Source organism: Enhydra lutris, unplaced genomic scaffold, assembly GCF_002288905.1.
Source record: "Enhydra lutris kenyoni isolate GAN:26980312 unplaced genomic scaffold, ASM228890v2 scaffoldscaffold4, whole genome shotgun sequence".
NCBI classification, from domain to species: Eukaryota; Metazoa; Chordata; class Mammalia; order Carnivora; family Mustelidae; genus Enhydra; species Enhydra lutris.
In genome coordinates, this window is record NW_019154088.1 from 53,747,229 (window position 1) to 53,765,921 (window position 18,693).

Below are 18,693 nucleotides of genomic sequence, written 5' to 3' on the forward strand. Positions count from 1 at the left end.
GCAACAATAACTGCAATCAGGTAGGGTCTTAGAGAAAGATGTCATATTCCAGTTTCAATTTGGCAGCCCACATAAATGGAGAGTGTACTTTTGGAGAGTTAATGGTCATTTTCCATGTTCCTAACATCATGGCTCCCTGGATTCTGTAGCAAGTCTAGATATAAAGGCCTGGGCCTTTAGGTTTGTTCTGGATTGAAGCACAATTGGCTTTACAGAAGATAACGGTTCATTACACATCTCCCTTTTCTGTGTGGTCCAAGTGAAGGCAACCCCATGTGACCCAGGCATGGCCAATCAGGGCACAGTATGTTAAGTCCTGACCACAGTGATTGGTTCAGGGATCAAGAAGGATGGCCCAGAGTTCTTAGGCCTTTACTGCCAGAGAAGGAAAGATGTTTTCTCTTCCTCCGAAGCTATCAGAGTAATATAAGCCTATGACTCATGCATCTGTGGCCATTTTTACTGAACATTTGAGGCACTCATCTGCTGTGAGAGAGAGCAGCCAACACCCAGGAGCTGAGAGTTGACACAAACTCCAGTAGAAAGAAAGAAACAAAGAAACAAAGAAACAAAGAAAGAAACAAATTCTAGTACATAAGCCAACAAAACACCCTTTTCAAATTTAAGTTAGATGGATATGTATTTGTCATTAAAGTAGTGTATATGTTAAATTTAACTTTTCAGGGTACCTAGGTGGCTCAGACGGTTAAGCATCTACCTTCGGCTAAATCATGGTCTTAGGGTTCTGGGATTGCACCCCACGTCACACTCCCTGCTCAGCGGGAAGTTTGTTTCTCCCTCTGCTCCTCACCTTGCTTGTGCTCTCTCTCTTTCTCTCTCATGCTTTCTCTTTCTCAAATAAGTAAGATCTTTAAAAAATTTTATTTTTCAAAAAGGTGATATCATACCTGAAGAAAATGGCATAAAGCAAAAGCCTCCTCTCCGCCTTGTCTCATCTGCCCATTCCCATCCCATAGGTTAATAATAGTCATTCTTAATTTTTAAGATTTTTTAATTTTATAGTTGCATATACAAGCAACTATAAAAATGCATCTGTATTGGGCACCTGGGTGGCTCAGTGGTTAAAGCCTCTGCTTTCAGCTCAGGTCATGATCTCAGGGTCCTGGGATAGAGCCCCACATCAGGCTCTCTGCTCAGCAGGAAGCCTGCTTCCCCCTCCCTCTCTGCCTGCCTCTCTCTGTCTACTTGTGATCTCTGTCAAATAAATAAAAAACAAAATCTTAAAAAAAAAATCTATATTTTCTCCATTTTACCACAGAAAATGAATTAGACATACTGTTTTCCATCTTGCTTTTTTCACCTAACAGTGTATCTTGTCCAAATTTTCCTTTCAATAGATAGAGGACTTCCTCCTTTATGCAGCTAGATAGTATTACAGAATCCATTTTGATTAGAAGGACCTTGGAAAATCAGGTTGATTTTGAGGAGTTGGGTCAACTCTATCTGAGAAAATAGGATTGCTCCATGGCAAAGAATATACAGAATTTCTAGGCTCCCTTCTTAATATATCCAAATCTCCTTTTTTTTTTTTTGCATATTAACAAGCTTACTGTTCCCCAGAAATTAACGTCAAAATTTAGGGCAACAGTTGCCATGAAAATTAAGAATGACCTACCCTGTATATATAAGCTTGAAACATGAACCCAGGATAAATAGAACTGTGGCATAGGTTGGAAATCTACAACTCAGTTTGGTTTTCTTTGTACAGTGTTTAAAATTTTTTAACTACTTGCTAATATTTAAAAACTTTATATTGGGCTATTTCATACTAATATTGTAGTATTTAATTTATAATATCTCATTTCAATATTTCATACTCAATACAGATTTCTGGTTTCCCTGGGCAACCTGGACTGTTCATTTCCACAAGGCCGCAACAGGCTAAAGTCGTACAGCACGTTTCAGGTAGATGGTCAGTAAACACGTGTAGGACTTCATCTGGAGATGGCAGGTTAAGCATACACATTTCCTCTGACACCCTTACCAAAAATCACAGGAAGTATAATATTAAGATGTTTTTGAAAAGTTTTTTTTTTTAATTAGCTATAAAGTCTCAAAGACAGTAGAAAAGGAGATGATAGCAACAGAATGTTAGAAGGTGGAAAGCCGACAAAGAGAAAGTTGAGTCTTAAGGCAATTATAGGAAAGAAAAAAAACAAAAACAAAAACCCAGCGTGCTTTGCCCATTGAATTTCTAAATCCTCAGGGATTGACAGCCGCAGAGACTTAAGAAGATGTATATGAAGATGAACTGTAAACGGGAAGAGTGGTAGACAGATTTAACCAGATGCCATCCCTTCTTCTACCTGGGAGAAAACCAGTACCTTATTCCCTTACAGAGCTAGGAGAAAGAGGGCCTCTGGACTTGGGGGGAGGGGAGCCTAGGAGAAGTTTCTAATGTTGACCCTATACCGAAAATGTATCCCTACTAAATGTTGAAACTACTGCCTGCACGCCTCCCAACCTGGCTTCCAGAAAGCAGACAGCTTTATAAACCCAGGGAGGCGTAATAAAGGTTCTTTTTTGGAAATCTGACCCCCACCAAGAAAAATGACCTAGAAATACTGATATGGGCTGGGAGTTCTCATAAACAGAACAGACTGATGACTCTGCAGCAAGACCCATAATCGTCAAGCCTCCCAGGCTAACCGGAGAACTTTCATTGAGGTTTTAAGTAATCCATTCTTTATTATTATCAAGCAGCTACAGATTATTAGATATCTGAGGGATACTTCCAAAATAAAAGATAAAGTCCAAAATGAACCAAAAGAAAAAAACAAGTAAGTTGCAACTTAGAGGAAAACAAAGACTACAGAGGAACATGAGAACTTTTTTAAAAAGCTATCATTAAAATTTTCAGAGAAAACAAAATTTTTTCAGAGAAATAAAAGATGATATTGTATCCATGAAATAGGAGTTTCCATTACAAAGGAATATTCAGAAAAATGTAAAAGAAAAAATTCTTGGAAATTAAAAGTTTGATAAAAGAAATGAGAAATTCAATTAATGGATTAGAAGAAAAACTGAGAAACTCTCCCAGAACTCAGATTAAAATACAAATAGAAAATACAGGAGTAGGCTTAAGAGAAATACAGGAGATTATACCTGAATAATAGGATGACGAGGAAGATAAGGTAGAAATCACCAACAAAAACATTCATGAAAATTTCCCAAAATTAAATGAAGAATATGATTTCCACATTGAAAATATCCAGTAAGTTAATAAAAAGTAGACTTATAATAGGCTCCTAAATATCAGATTTCAGAACTCAGAGGATAATTAGAAGATTCACAGTGTTTCCAAAGAAAGGAAACAGATTAAAACAGATTTCTCAATCAAGATTGAGAAACAGACTTCTCTAGAGACTGCAAGAAACTAGAAGAAAATGGTGTATTTCCTACAAAATTCTCAGGAAAAATAATTTCCATTCTGTCATTCTAGGCTCAGCCAAAATATCACTTAAATGAGGGGTGCCTGGATGGCTCAGTCAGTTAAATGTCTGCCTTCTGCTCGGGTCATGATCCCAGGGTCCTGAGATCAAGCCCCAAGTCTGTCTCCCTGCTTAGCAGGGAGCTCTGCTGCTTCCTCTCCCTCTGCCCCTCGCCCCCACTTGTGCTCTCTCTCTCAAATAAATAAATAAATAAATATCGCTTAAAAGAGACATTTTCAGAGATTCAAATTCCCCAAAATTTGTTTTTTATGTGTCCTTTTTCATGTAGCTACTGAAAGAGACCCCCCAAAATTAGTGAGGTTGACAATTTTGAAAAACTTGAGAGCCCAACAGAGTGGGGATCCCACACATTCAAGAGGCAAATGGAGTCCTCGGAATAAAAGCAATCAGATGCCAATGTCCTCTAGGTTATGTCAGAATCACAGTTCTAACCTGTACCTCACACAGTCGGGCATATCCACTGTGTTAACCATTAGCTTAATACAAAACGGAAGACTTCTTCAAATCCAATTTGCATTGTAATCACTAATATCTCGAAGGGTGGAAAAAGATGGGGTGTGGGTGTGGGATGGGAGCATTTTTCACATATTATTTGTGCTTTCTTTTTAAACAAACAAAAAGGTCAGTTTTACTGTATGATACTTTATTTTTTTTAAGATTTTTTTTTTTTTTTTTTTTTTTAATTTTAAAGAGATCCCGAGTAGGCAGAGAGGCAGGCGGGGGCGGGGAGAGGGGGAAACAGGCTCCCCACTGAGCAGAGATCCCAACGTGGGGCTGGATCCCAGGACCCTGGGACCATGACCTGAGCTGAAGGCAGAGGCCTTAACCCATTGAGCCACCCAGGTGCCTCTACTGTATGATACTTTAAAACATGCTGTTTAAAGGAAGGATTAGTTCTTGTGTCACATTTTCCTGTTTTCCCACTCTCAACTTCCCCCAAACCTATTAAGACCTATGTAACAGAACCTTTTGCTTTGTTTTTTTTTATAACTTTTTAATTTTAGAATATTTTTAATTAATAGAAAATTTGGAAAAACAGTAGAGAGTTCTCTGGTCGTACCTCATTCAATGTCCCCATTGTTAACATCATATAGTGATTCATTTGTCATGACTAGGGAATCAACACCAGTACTTTATTTACCATTAAGTAAACTCCATAGTTATTCTGTTTCACCAGTTTTTCCCTGTTCTAGGATCATATTCTAGGACATCACATTACATACATGTCTCTTTAGGCTCCTCTGGTCTGACAATTTCTCAGACTTTTCTTATTCTTGGTGACTTTGGCCAATTTGAAGAGTGTTGATAAAATATTTTATAGAATGTCCCTAAATATGGGTTTCTGATGGTTATTATCATGGTTAGACTGGGGATTATGGGTATTTGGGAGGAAGACCAGGGAGGTGAGTGCCATTTTTGTCACAGCGTATCTGGGATACATGCTATCAGTGTGACATCACTGATGATGTTAACCATGATGAGCTAGTCCAGATAGCATTTGCCACATTTATCCATGTAAAGCTATTATTTCTCCTTCCTACAGTCTCCTCTCCAGAAGCAAGTCACTAAGCTTAGCCCACATGCAAGGGGTGAAGAATGAAGACGGGTGGTAAGTGTCTATATAAATCATTTGGAAATATTCCCCTCTCCCTTTTTACTTGTATTTGTTCAACTGTGTATTTATTTTATACTTTGGATTATAATCTAACACCGTCTTGTTTATTTTGTTGCCTAAATTTTTCCAGATGTGTCCATTAGTAGCTCTTCTAGGTTGGCTCCTGTTTTCCTTGATTATGCCTCATTTCCTGCTTGTGTTTTGAGCACTTCTCTACTCTCTAACATTACAGGATCCCCTCAGTTCATCTTGAATATTTGCTCCCTCAGCCCTATAATCAGCCATGTCCCCAAGGAGCCTGGATCCTTTATTAGAGAATATCATATTGCCCTAATTTAATGCTGTGATTCTTTTTTCCTTTTTCTTTAGGACTTCACCATTCTGTCAATTTAAGAGCTATTGGGAATAATAGGGAAAGAGAAAGATTTTGGTAAGTTTCCTCAGGATTAATGTAGAATTTATTTTAACACCTTACTCTAGCTTCTTATAAGACAGAGACTATATTAATTGTCCCTTATCCTAGAAGAACAGTGTTAAAAATTGGAATTTTCAGGGAACCTGGGTGGCTCAGTGGGTTATGCCTCTGCCTTCAGCTCAGGTCATGATCTCAGGGTCCTGGGATCAAGTCCCGCATCAGGCTCTTTGCTCTGCAGGGAGCCTGCTTCCTCCTCTCTCTTTCTCTCTCTCTGCCTGCCTGTCTGCCTACTTGTGATCTTTGCCAAATAAATAAATAAAATCTTTAAAAAAAAAAAAGAAATTGGAATTTTCAGTCTTAACATATCCTTAGAAATATTATTTGACTAACATTTTACAACCCATCTGAAGAATGCTAAACAGGCATTCCAAGAATTAGATTCAGTGATATTAAGTATTTTAAGAGCAGGAACCCCATAAATACATAGGATAGTTAACTTCTTAGCTTTGCATTTTTATTAGGACTATCTAACAGATTTTATAAATCCCATACCCTGAGTCAATCCGTGTGTGCCTAGCTGGTGTCATTTTTCTTAAGAAAAAAAAAAAAAAAGATGTTTCACTAGACACATAAAATGAATAACCAACACTAGAATTTAAAAATTACTTTAGAAAGAGACAGTTAAATTAATCTGAAATCTATACTATATAAATGTGAATTCAAAGTTAATTGTATTCTTTTTCCAAAAAACTACATTTGCACTTACAGATACAAGGCTCAATTCAACTGTCTGTGTCAAATGACTTAATCTGGTCATTAGACTTATGGGGAGATTTAAGCATTTTAGTGAAAGGGGACAAATACAATATTCTTTTTGTTTAAATTAAATTTTGCAGTTCAAAGGATTTGTTCATTTGGGCCTTCAAGTTCCTTCTTTCAACATGAGAGAGTCTTGAAGGTAGAATCTTTGCTTGAAAGGGTTTTGCATTTGAATCTAACTTTTACTTTGAAACTAACCAAAAAGAAACTAAGTGTATCAGAAGCATACCTAATCTCCTAGAAGTCAGCATTGCATCCAGTGTATTTAAATTAAAACCTTTTTTCCCCTCCTCTTTAAATAGGCATCTGGTAATAAAAGGCCAATCAGCTGGGTTAGGATAAAACAGGCAATGTTTTTCCTTCACTAGTTCATTTGGAAAAATCGCTTTGCTAATTGAGAAAAATTTAATGAATTTTACTTGTATTAAAGGTGATTGGCAACAATGTACTCATTTGAGAAAGTCATTACATTTATGTATTGTGTTTTCATGTAAATACTTTTGCCAAATGTATTAGCAAGGAATATAATATTATGGTTCATGGTTCTTGTAGTATCTGAAAAGAATAATTGTATAACTAATCAATGAAAACAAAGTAAATGTTCCTCTTGGGTTTGTGCAATAAAAATGGAATTAAAATTACTCAGGCTCAAAAATGCAAATATAATGCATCTGTCTACCAGTAGAAAAATAAAATTCTAAAGGCAGAACTTGTATAGTAAGGCCAGTATTTCAATTCCTCTTAAAGTCTTCATTTGACTCCAGAACAGATCACTTCAAAATTCACTTCCAAGCATTTTTATAAAGTGATCAAATATTTCACTGTTTTTAAAACAAAATTATCATTCATTTTCCTAGACAGGCTCACTGATATTCAGAACACATTCTGGGGAAAATTAATGCTAATCAGTACAGCGGCAGCAACCAAAATAACACTGTAATGTATTAGACAGTAACATAAGATTAAACTCAAGAGCAAATAACCCATATCAATTTAAACAGATTAAATCCTGGGAAAGGGCAAAGGTTAGAAATGATCTGAAGGATAATCAAATTGTACTGAGAACAATAGGCCTTATATTAGACAACAGCACCCCCTACCGGAGGCTTGAGGCTGCCTGGACAGGCATTCTTGGAGGCTGCTGGGAAGAACCGGCAGGGGGAAAGGAATCTGAGGATTCTCAGACCTCCACTGACGTGGGGGGGGGGGGGGGGCCGCCAGGGAATCCAAAGGCATCATCAGTCCCAGAATCATTTCTTCTCTATTGTGTAATCACAGACCTTAAGCATATCACCTAGATTTTTTTTTCCTAAAGATTTTATTTATTTATTTGACAAAGAGAGAAAGCACAAGTAGGCAGAGAGGCAGGCAGAGAGAGAGAGGGAAGCAGGCTCCTCCCCGAGCAGAGAGCCCAATGCGGGCGGGGCTCTATCCCAGGACCCTGAGATCATGACCTGAGCCGAAGGCAAAGGCTTAACCTACTGAGCCACCCAGGTGCCCCTATCACCTAGAATTTTTATTAATTCTCAACTATGGGTGAGCAAGAAATGGATTCTGGAGATTTTATTAGTAAACATTTTGAGTGCTTTTTTTTTTTTAAAGAAATGTCAAATTCTCTGATAAATACTTGATATGAAAAAGCAATATCAGTTCATGCAATAATTTTAATCAGGCTTCCTTTGAATTTCCCTACAGTGCTCAAAATTATTCCTGTCCTTGGTGAGAATGTTTCTTAGGGTGCTTTGACCTAATACTCCAACAAGCATGCACGGTGGCTATATTTAATACATCTATTTATGGATACATATGTACATACCCACAGCATATATATATATACACTGTGTGTAATCTGTGCTTCAAAATGGATCCTAGAGAAGCCTTGATAAGATGGCAGGCCTTCAGCATCAGTTTGCCCCTTAGGGTTTGGGTTTATGGCTTTTTTTCTATTATTCTTTGGGTGAATAAACATCCTTAACAATCACAAGAAATATGAAAACTCCTGAGAAATAATAAAAGTAATCATTTGACAAGCAGACCAGCCATATATAAGACATCCTCTTTTTAAATTAATGTAAAATACCCAACAAACTTTTGAAATCAACAATTCGAATAAATCAAATATTTAAACTGGGTTATGTTATATAACTAAAGGACACCTCAGTCAAGCTGACTTGTTAAACCTGTTTAAATGCCATAAGCAGTAAGTACAGTAATCAGAGAAAGAAAGTGAAGACAAATCAAGAGACATCATTTTAACAGATGGGGGCAGATACACAGAGTGACTAGGGGAGAAAAGACAACAGAAGCACGCACTAAAACCAGGTCTGGCTTGAAAAGAAGCTGAAACTATTATGAAAAATGATCCTGGAAACAGCTCTCAGCTTTGCATTTTATTTTCTCAACACCCACCCAACCACCTCCAGCACCAAATGCTTTAGTTTCGTGACTAACCTATGAATGGTTTTTATAAAAACCTACCAGGAAGGCACATTACCCCACCAAATGGATCCTAGCTCAGAGACCGTGTTCATGTTCCCGGCCAGATGAGAGGAGAAGGTGACCTTTGAGGCAACCAGGGCCAGCTGAATTGGAAGGTGCTCCATTTAACCATCCTGCCTAAAACATGGAGTAAAATCATTTCAGAAAGGAGTTCAATATCTATTGGGAGTTGTCTGCAAGGTGGGAATGTTCATTTCCTGCAGCTAAAATGCTCAACACATTCCTCAAAGAAACAATTATAGGTGCCTGAGGGAGGCAGCTGAGTAGAGGGAGGAAAAAAGTCAGGACAGAGGAGACCAGGATCCTAACCCAGCCTGGGCTCTGCTGTGTGCCCTTGCGCATCACGTAGCCTCTCTGTGCCTTACCTTCCTCGTCTGTAAAAATGAAGAAATCTATTTCCAGCTTTAATAGCAAAAGAAATTTTCATGAGGATATAGTATTCAAGCAAGACTTGATCTAGCAGTGCTTCGTAGAATCATCATGCTCTAGAAGAGAATGGGTTCACAGAGTCAAAGAAGTGAAGTTAATGGCACGCCTTCCCCGGATTCACCCATCCATTCATTTATTCTTCAGTAGATGACTATTAAGGGTCTGCTATGTTTCAGACTCCAAACCCGGGCATGGGACCCAAATCTGAATAAGACCCAATCCCTTTCCTCAAAGAACTTGCAGCTTAGTAGGGAAAAAACACAAATAGATGTGCTTTCACCAGATAGGGCAGCGAGACGTGAGGTAGCATAAACCATGGTGCTGAGAACACGTCCGGAGGAGCCTGGGGGGGAAACGATGAAAACTATTGCCAAAGGATGCGTGCACCAGCAACACCCGCTTCCTATCTTAATCCATCAATAGGGGTTACCCATAAAAATAAATAAATACATACAGGAAAGAAAGAAAGAAAAAAGTATTTTAAGTAATGTGAGCAGCCTAGAGCAGAGAGAGCACGGTTCAGGCAACCTTGGGCGGCTGAGTGCGGCTGGAGGGTGAGGGCTGCCCTGGGAGCAGGAGCATGCCCTAAAGGGCTGGAGGGAGCAGCTCGCTCTCCCCAAGGTGAGGTGAGCGTGGGACAAAATGGAACAGGTTGGAGGTTTTTAAGGCTGGTGGCAAGAAGTCCAGTTAAGAGCTTGTGATAAGGGGCGCCTGGGTGGCTCAGTGGGTTAAGCCTCTGCCTTCAGCTCAGGTCATGATCTCAGGGTCCTGGGGTCGAGCCCCACATCGGGCTCTCTGCTGAACGGGGAGTCTGCTTCCCTCTCTCTCTCTGCCTGCCTCTCTGCCTACTTGTGATCTCTCTTTCTAAAAAAAAAAAAAAAAAAAAAAGAGCTTGTGATAAAGAATTATACCATGGCCACAGCAGTGGAAATAGAAGAGAGGAAATTTACAAATATTTATGAAGTAGAATTAACGGGGGTTAGTGACCGATTGTGTTTGGGGTGACAGAGAGAGGGAGGGGTTGAGGATGGCTTCAGATTTCTGGCTTGGATATCTGGGGCACTGGCAGCAATGCAGGACAATCAGTTTGGGTCAAGGGAAATGAGCAATTCTGTCTGGGCCATTGGTTGACGAGACATTCAGATAAGGACGACTATGAAGATTGTAGAGGATACAGGGAGATTAGAGCCACAGATAGTGATTTGAGAGGTCATGTGGAGCATTGTCGCGGATAGTGTAGTCTCACAGTTCATACCTGGAGAGGAAATGTCTTCTTCCTTCTACCACCCACTTACCCAGGTACTGGAAAATCTTGCGGAAGGATTCTGACTGCTTTGGATGGCATGCCCAACCCTATGGCCAAGAGGGTGTGTTTCCTTGTTGGGCAGCCTCAGATGGGACCATTTACTTGGAAGGATTATTTCCCAAAGGGTAGAAGGATACTGTGTAAAGCAATGAATGTTACAATGAATGTTCCCCAGTCCACTTTTTTTTCTCATTAACTATTCAAAAAATATTTGCAAGCAAATGATATTTTCAGCATACAGCCATAACCTTTAAATTTTTGTTCTTTTTTTTTTTAAGATTTTATTTATTTATTTATTTATTTGACAGAAAGAGAGAGATTATAAGTAGGCAGAGAGGTAGGCAGAGGGAGAGGGGGAAGCAGGCTCCCCACTGAGTGAGAGCCTGATGCAGGTTTTCTTTCATTTACAGTCAAATCAAATACTAATTCAAAGACAGGGATGGCTTATTTTCAGATATGATGTCTGGAACTGCTGCAGCCATTGCGCAACCATGAGGGAACTAATCTGAAAGCCAAAGCCAAACTTAAAAACGGCAGGTGATAAGATAGAGCTGTAGAGTCAACCAACTCTCCAACTATCTTCCTGTGGATTTTATGTTAGGTGAGAAAATACTTTTGTTATTGTTTAAGTCACTGAGTTAGTGATTTCTGTTTCTTGAAGCTGAAAGCAATCTCGCTGGTATAGAGTTTAATGGTTTCTAATGATTGTAAACTACATGCTTCTTCAGTGACGACTTAACTAATCAAAGATGAGGAAGAAACAGAATTAAATACGAAAAGTTGAGAAAGGTGTGTTATAAAAATTTAAAAAATAGAAAATCAGGGAAGAAACCATAATCTCACCAGTCCAAAATAACCAAGATGATAATTTTGACCTACTGGTCTTTTTAAAGAAGTTTTATATGTAATCGCATATATTTTTACATATATATAATCAAACTCTATTTTAACTTTACATCTCCCTTTGAATATGCTACTTGGAGACTCTGAAAAGTAAAAAAAGAACAGGGAAGATTAAGGAAAGAATTCAAAATTTGAAAAATTAAATTAAATTAAAAAAAAAAAACACCATGGTGGTGACAGTTTTTCTGCTGGGATTTTTGTAGGGTTTGGCCTTTTGGGGGCTTTTTGTTGTTTTTGTTTTTTGCTTCTTATCACATAGCTTTTCCTGGAGAGGGTTCAAATCCGTGAAATGCTCACTTTATTTATTTATTTATTTATTTATTTATTTATTTATTTGACAGAGAGAGATCACAAGTAAACAGAGAGGCAGGCAGAGAGAGAGAGAGAGGGAAGCAGGCTCCCCGCCGAGCAGAGAGCCCAATGCGGGACTCGATCCCAGGACCCTGAGATCATGACCCGAGCCGAAGGCAGCGGCTTAACCCACTGAGCCACCCAGGCGCCCCAAATGCTCACTTTCTGATCAGAGGAGTGGGAAGCAGAATCCCTGTAAGCTGAAAAGCAAGGGTGGAGTCTCATTTTTCTACTTTCTGTTTCTTCTCCTAGCCCTGGGCCAGTCGTGGATCTGCACTGTCATTGCAGGAAAGGGGCTCCTGTTATGAGAAGGGTGTGAAGGAAGCCCTGTTATTTTTCTTTCATTTTTTTTTTTTTTTTATCACTGCTTCACCCTGAAGGGGGTGGTCAGTGTGTGGACCTGTGATCTCCTTTAGCACAGGAGGCTAAAACTCTTAAAGAAAACCATTCTTATACCCAGAGAAGCCTGAGAAAAGGACCCAGGAAGAAAATCTCAGAGGAGAGAGATCTGAAGAATGAACCCAGTTCTGTGAATGAACTGATACAGTCGTAGGCTCTCCTCCAAGCATAGCGAAGGCTTTGAGAACCAAACTGATATTAGAAACACTGTCCACAGAAGATGAGATCCAGCTTGTGATCTAAACCCACAAAGGCTGATAACCTGCTGAAAAAATAAAACCAACATTCTCCAGACATTTTAACAGGACCCAGAGAATCACAACAGAGTGTTTTAAATGTCCAGGATACAATCCCAAATTATTTGACATACAAAGAACCTTGAACTCTGACCAACTTTCAAGAGAAAGACCATCAACTAATGCACCTCCCAAATCATCCAGATGTTGTACAATTCAAAGACTTTAAAGCACTTTTATAATGAATCTCTATGAGATTAAGTATTACTGAAATCATGAATAGGAAGAAATGTTTTCAGCAGAGAAATCAAAAGCATAAAAAAAATTGGAAATCTTGGAACTGAAAAATATCTGAAATAAAAAGAAAATTAACTGTGATGAGAGCTATGTAACAGAACAGAGATGGCAGAATACAGAGTCAATAAACATGAATGTGGATCAATATAATTGATCCATTGGAAGAGGGAAAACAAAACAAAACAAAATAGAGCTTCGGGGACCTGAGGGACAATACTGAAGGTCCAACACTCATGTTATTGGAGTCCTTGAAGGAAAGAAGAAAGTAACTGGTGCAGAAAAACTATTTGAAAATAAAATGGCTGAAAAGTTCCCAAATTTGGTGAAAGACATAGATTTACAGATTTCAAGAAGCTCAGTAAATGCAAACTGTATAAAATTCAAGAAAACCTTGCCCAGACATAATCAAACTGCTGAAAATCAAAAGGTAAAAAGGCCATGAGTGGAAAAGAGTTTCAACACCTGACAGTTAATAGTGAAATAGAAAGATGGAAACAAGGCATTCACTGACTAATTCTCAATAAAATCTGTGGTCTTACAAGGTCACCCCCAACCTCCACGAGATTCAGTACAAACTGTAAGACTCCCTGATGCTTTGTGGCATGTGCCTGCTTCTAGGAAATTGAACCAGAGTCCTACCTCAGCTTCAGAGAGGGCAAGACGGCAGAGACTTGTCACTTCTGGTCACACTGTCTTTCATTTGACCTTGCTGCTACCTGCTGTTCACTCTCTCCCCGTCTGTCCTTTGTCTAGTGGGGAGTGAGCAATATTTTCTGCAGGATAGCCACCTCAGAGAAAAATTAAAATCGGAAAGCATATTAAGCCTTTATGTTTTAGATAAAAAATAAATGATCTAAAACCAGGCTCAGGTGTTGAAATATTTTTTCCCCTTTCGTGGAAGTGTTTTTTTTAACTGCTGTTTCTTTTGATCTTTTCATCGTGCTTGAAGTTCAGAAACTGCATAATTAGTGCATATTGGAACACCGATTATAGATCTCTTTAAACATATTTTGTTGTTACATTGTGTTGGCATCTTTTTATTTCTTGCCTCTTCTTGATTTACCTTTTAGTCTATTTTCAAGATGGTATGGTGCTATTTTTGGGCTAGTTATTTGCATATATAGGTACCTCATTAGGCCCCTTCAAACTGTGCTTCTTAAAACAGGACATTTTCCCTCCATTTTAAATAAAACAGCTATGTGCTAACACGCCAAAGTACTCCTTGATTCACTTATCTGAAACCATAAATTTCACGGCAAAGATTGCCATGTTTGTTACACTCCACACATAGCCAATTTGGCCTCACAAGCTGCAAGAAAATTCAGTCCATTGTTTTCTTCTGTCTCTGTGGAGAGGACAGAAGCACTTGGTTTTTCAACATAGGAGGTGGGAGCAAGGCCCAAAGCAGGCCTGGCTGACGCTGGCCATGGCTGGGCTGTTTTCTCCCATCTCGTGAACTAAAGGATTCCTGAGACTAGACATCAGGACACAGCTAATCATGAGAGCTTCCCTCTCATTGCCAATGGACAAAGAATATGAAGAGGAATTGAAACAAAGAAAAGAGCACTGGATGGGAAGAGAGCAGGTCGGTGTCATCTTCATAGCAAAATGTTCATCAATCCCGAAGAGGGGCTCTAAACCGTGAGAAGGCCAGGCTGCCCTTGGGATGCTTCTCTCCTTCCTAGTGGGGTGGATTTTCTGATAATCACAACTCACTGCAGTTGCTTCTGTTCAAGTGACAGCCTTTGGGTACTTCTCCTTAATCAATTCCAAGTAAAGCTCATTTTAAGATAATGCTAAGACTGAGAATACAATTTTAAATAATTTTCTATGTTTTAAAGTGTATACAATGATTGATTTTTTTTAAGGGTGGCACTTACGTTGTTTTGGAAATAGCCCTTTTATCTATTACTAAGGGAATTCAGACAATTCTGACATGTAAATAATTCATGCTTCTTTCGCATGTTATTACTTGTAAAGCATTTATCTGTCAAAAGTGCAAAACATTTTTGTAGATACCAAGTATAATTTTTAAAAATGTAGTTGTTTCAGAATTTAACTGTCCAAATAATTCTTAAGCTGGGTATGCGTAAAATGGCAATGTGTACGCCGATATTTGAACTGTTTGTTAACGTCAAACATAGCAAACTGAAGATTATCAAAGTTTAAAAGAATTTTTTTTTTCAAAGTCTAAGAAAATGATCTTTGGTCTGACATGGTTTGCAAGATGATGGCTTTTTGTCCAGCCTAAATGTTCCTCCTACTTTTGTAGAACAGACACCAGAAAACGTTCACAGATAAATAAAAATGAAGAATTTCAGGCGTGAATCAAAATGGGAAAAGAATGGAAGTTGTTACAAACCTTTACCAAGGATTCATGCCGACAGCAGCAGAACAAAGTGGTAGAAAGGTTTGTTGTGAGGAGGATATTACGAATCAATGAAAAGCCAGGTAGGTGCGAGAGAGAGCTCAGCGGCACTACACCAGAGGACAGAGCCTGCGGTCCTGTGGGGAGAGGCAGTGTTCAGGGCGGAAGGGCAGGGAGCCCAGGGGAGTCTGCTCTCTGGAACGCCAGGTTGTCACCCAGAGAAACATCCATCTCCCTTATTACCCCACCGTGCTTTTCTGCCACACATCAAACACCAGATGGACAGCCAGCTGTCAGAAAACACTGTCTGCTTGCCTCCTAGATGGGAGTAGAGTGTGTGGAAGGTACTGTTTTAGAGTCTTGTACTTTCATGTGAGAAGAGCTTGTAAGGCAGCAGGAGCTCAGGGTAGGGGTTACGTGTGGCAAAAATGTTCAGAAACATCAAACATTACACTCTTTGCAGAAAGGTAGACTCCAGCTTAGTCTGCTGATTCCTTTGGCTCAAGCTGAGTCAAGTAATACACAGAGCATAGACAAAAGCCCGCAAACGACTGGCAGTCGCAACGGGGTATAACAAACCAATGCCGGCTCTGTCCAGACATTGTTCTTTCTCTGCAGAAGGGCGGCTGCACCTGCATCGAGCTGAAGCGTGGTCACATCTCCTCCTCTGGACTTCTGCAAAACTCTCCACTGTGAGAAGGCAGAACTCTGGTCACCCAAGCCCGTTGTTTTTGTGTATTCGTTTGAAGGCTTATTCCAATGGAGATTTTAGGCCTCGGGCTTCACCAGTTTTAAGCTTGAGCTTTTCTTTTTTTAAATGAACTATAAAATGAGGCATGACACACTGCTAAAAATAATTTCTTCTTCAATAACTGAAGCCCAGTGCAGTTTCCCGTTTCCAGAGGCATATGGAATTAGCTACAAGCCTCTAATATTCGTTCTCCTACTGCCCACATTACTGGTTGACAACCCAAACTAATCACTCTTTCAATTCTCCATTTACTCTTTACCGCAGTACTAATCTTCACAGACCGCTGTTCTGAATGTATTCTGCCACTTGTCATGGTAAATCAACTTTTTAAAAATATCATTGTTTTCTTCAAGGAGTAAAAAGAAAAAGCATTTTCTTTCACTTAATATTATGGATGTTAAAAATAAGATACTTATTGCATCTTAAAAACTGTCTGTCCATAGGGTTTATTTCTTCAGTGAACATTTCTTAAGTGTGTATAAAACATCCTATTACATACGAATGAGGCACACGTTACTCTTTCCATTTCGTAGAAAAGGAAATAAGGGCCCGTTGCATGATTCCTGCAGACCCCTACCATGCAGTGGGGACATGAAAAATTCCAGGAATAATACCCAGTAAGATGGCTTAACCACTATGATCTTGTTCTCTCTTAGTACAGGAACAGCATCAAGAAATCTGCCCATTTCAATCCATTCTGGAATGCAACATTCTGGAAAGAAAAAACATTTCTCTCACCACCTCCCCTTTTGGGTTTTCTCCTGTGTCAACAGTGGGACAGGATTGCAGACCACTGTTCACAGCTTCAGTGTGATCCTGAGCATCTTTAAGACAGGGCCTCCCCGAGTGGGAGATGTCCGGGGGGAGCGAAGCCCTCAGCGCACAGGAGAGCAGACACAAAGAGAACTGGTCTGCCATGCTGGCCTTTCTTATTTGTGACTATGTGGTTGGAAGATCCCCCTTTTAGTCAAGTGTCTATTTCTATACAAATATGTGGCTATTTTTATGTTCACAAAGTGCTCTGTTCAAAAGTCGACCTTCAAATATCCTTGAAGGTAGAAAGGCAAACAAATGTGCTATTGTTCACTTAGATGACATGAGGTGCCTCCCAACATTTGCTCTAATCTGCTAATACCCTGTGGCAGGTGGACGCAGTCAAAAGAATTCCCACGAGAGCCATTTTCTCATTTGAACAAGATGGAAATGGCACTGGATTAAGTTCAAATATCATCTGTGACTGGAACATATAAAGACATTAAAGAAGTTTATAATACTGTGATGACTACCCTTGCAACTATTACCATCTCTTAAAATCCACCCCTCCAGCCTACTCCCACCACTTGTTAAAACAATACAGTGTGAGAGGGTCAAGCAACGCAACTTTGCACAGTAGAGCTAATAACCCACATGTTTGGTAATTCATTCAGAGTCCAATTTAAAAAGATAAAACAAGTAAAAATGACGCTGGGGTTGTTTCATTTCATGGTCAATCACACAATTCCTCTTTACTGACATGACAGCCAGCGTGAAACAGGCAAGTGGAGCCAGGGGTCACAGTGGAAGGGAAGGCTCGGAAGATACATGGGGGTTGCTTGCCATAGATCATTTCTATGGAAGTTCTTGGAAATGATCTATGGCATAGATCGTAATAGTGGATAATTCCCCCACAAGATGACTTCAAGAACGAAGTAGGAGATCCGGTGTCTGAGTACAACTTAACAATGAACGTGTACATAGAAAATGTACAAATCTTGAGCAACAAGCATTGCCATAGCGATGAGATGATAAGTTCTTGTAGCTTGAACAGTGATAAACCATTAGACTCCACACAGATTTTATAAAACCAGTAATCTGGGGGGAAGGAACTGATACCACTGTCCCAAGGAAACTGTCACAAAGACAAATAGAATTCAGTTTAGGCAGAGTTTGAAAAGTTAAATGAGGAAGCATAAAAATAGGTTATTTTGGTAAGTCTAGTTTCATGTAGACTGGTAGATACATTTTAAAGACAGTTCAGTGGAGAGTATCTTGAAGATATTTCTATGCTAACATATAGTTAACATATGTACATACTGTTGTGCATTTATAGGTGTTTCAAACAAAGAGCAGTTGTAATAAAAACATGAAAATATGGAATACAGTTTTTCTGGTGACTTAAAATCTAGCCTTTGTTATATAGCAGACACAATTTTAAACTTGATTCCATATTAAATCTTTATTATCTCTGCTCCATTATTATGTTCTGAGTGAAATGTACAAATTAGAGAAATAAAGAAAATAGCCTGAGTAGTATAGTACGTCCTGTGGCAAAACAAGATGAATGGTATTATAATATGTTATAATACACAGACAAATATGCCATAGTTACCAAGGAAGACTTCAAGTGGTCCTCTTCAATGGGAGAAGGAAAGAAAACATAAGAGAGTCCTGATCATGAAGATAAAGATTTTCCTGGGGTAGCAGGAATAAAACAAGGGAATAAAACAAGGGAAAGTAGACACAGTAAAATAGGACTTAGGGGAAAAAAAAAAGTTAACATTTATAAAACAACTTACTTAAAAGAAACCGGTGTCAGAGTCTGTAGATATTTGGTTTTCTTCAGTGAAAAGAGACCTTTAATTATGTGACTATGTGTGGTGTATAAAATAATTCATGTTTTAAAATTGGGGATAATATATGTGAGACACTGTGATACACAGAACTCTACAACCAGAAAGTGTATTTCCATGTATTTTGCATTCATCAAGATGCTTGTCTTGCTGTTATTTGTAATCGACAGTATTAATGTGATATGATAGGTTGACAATAATAAGCAGTGCATACTTAAATATC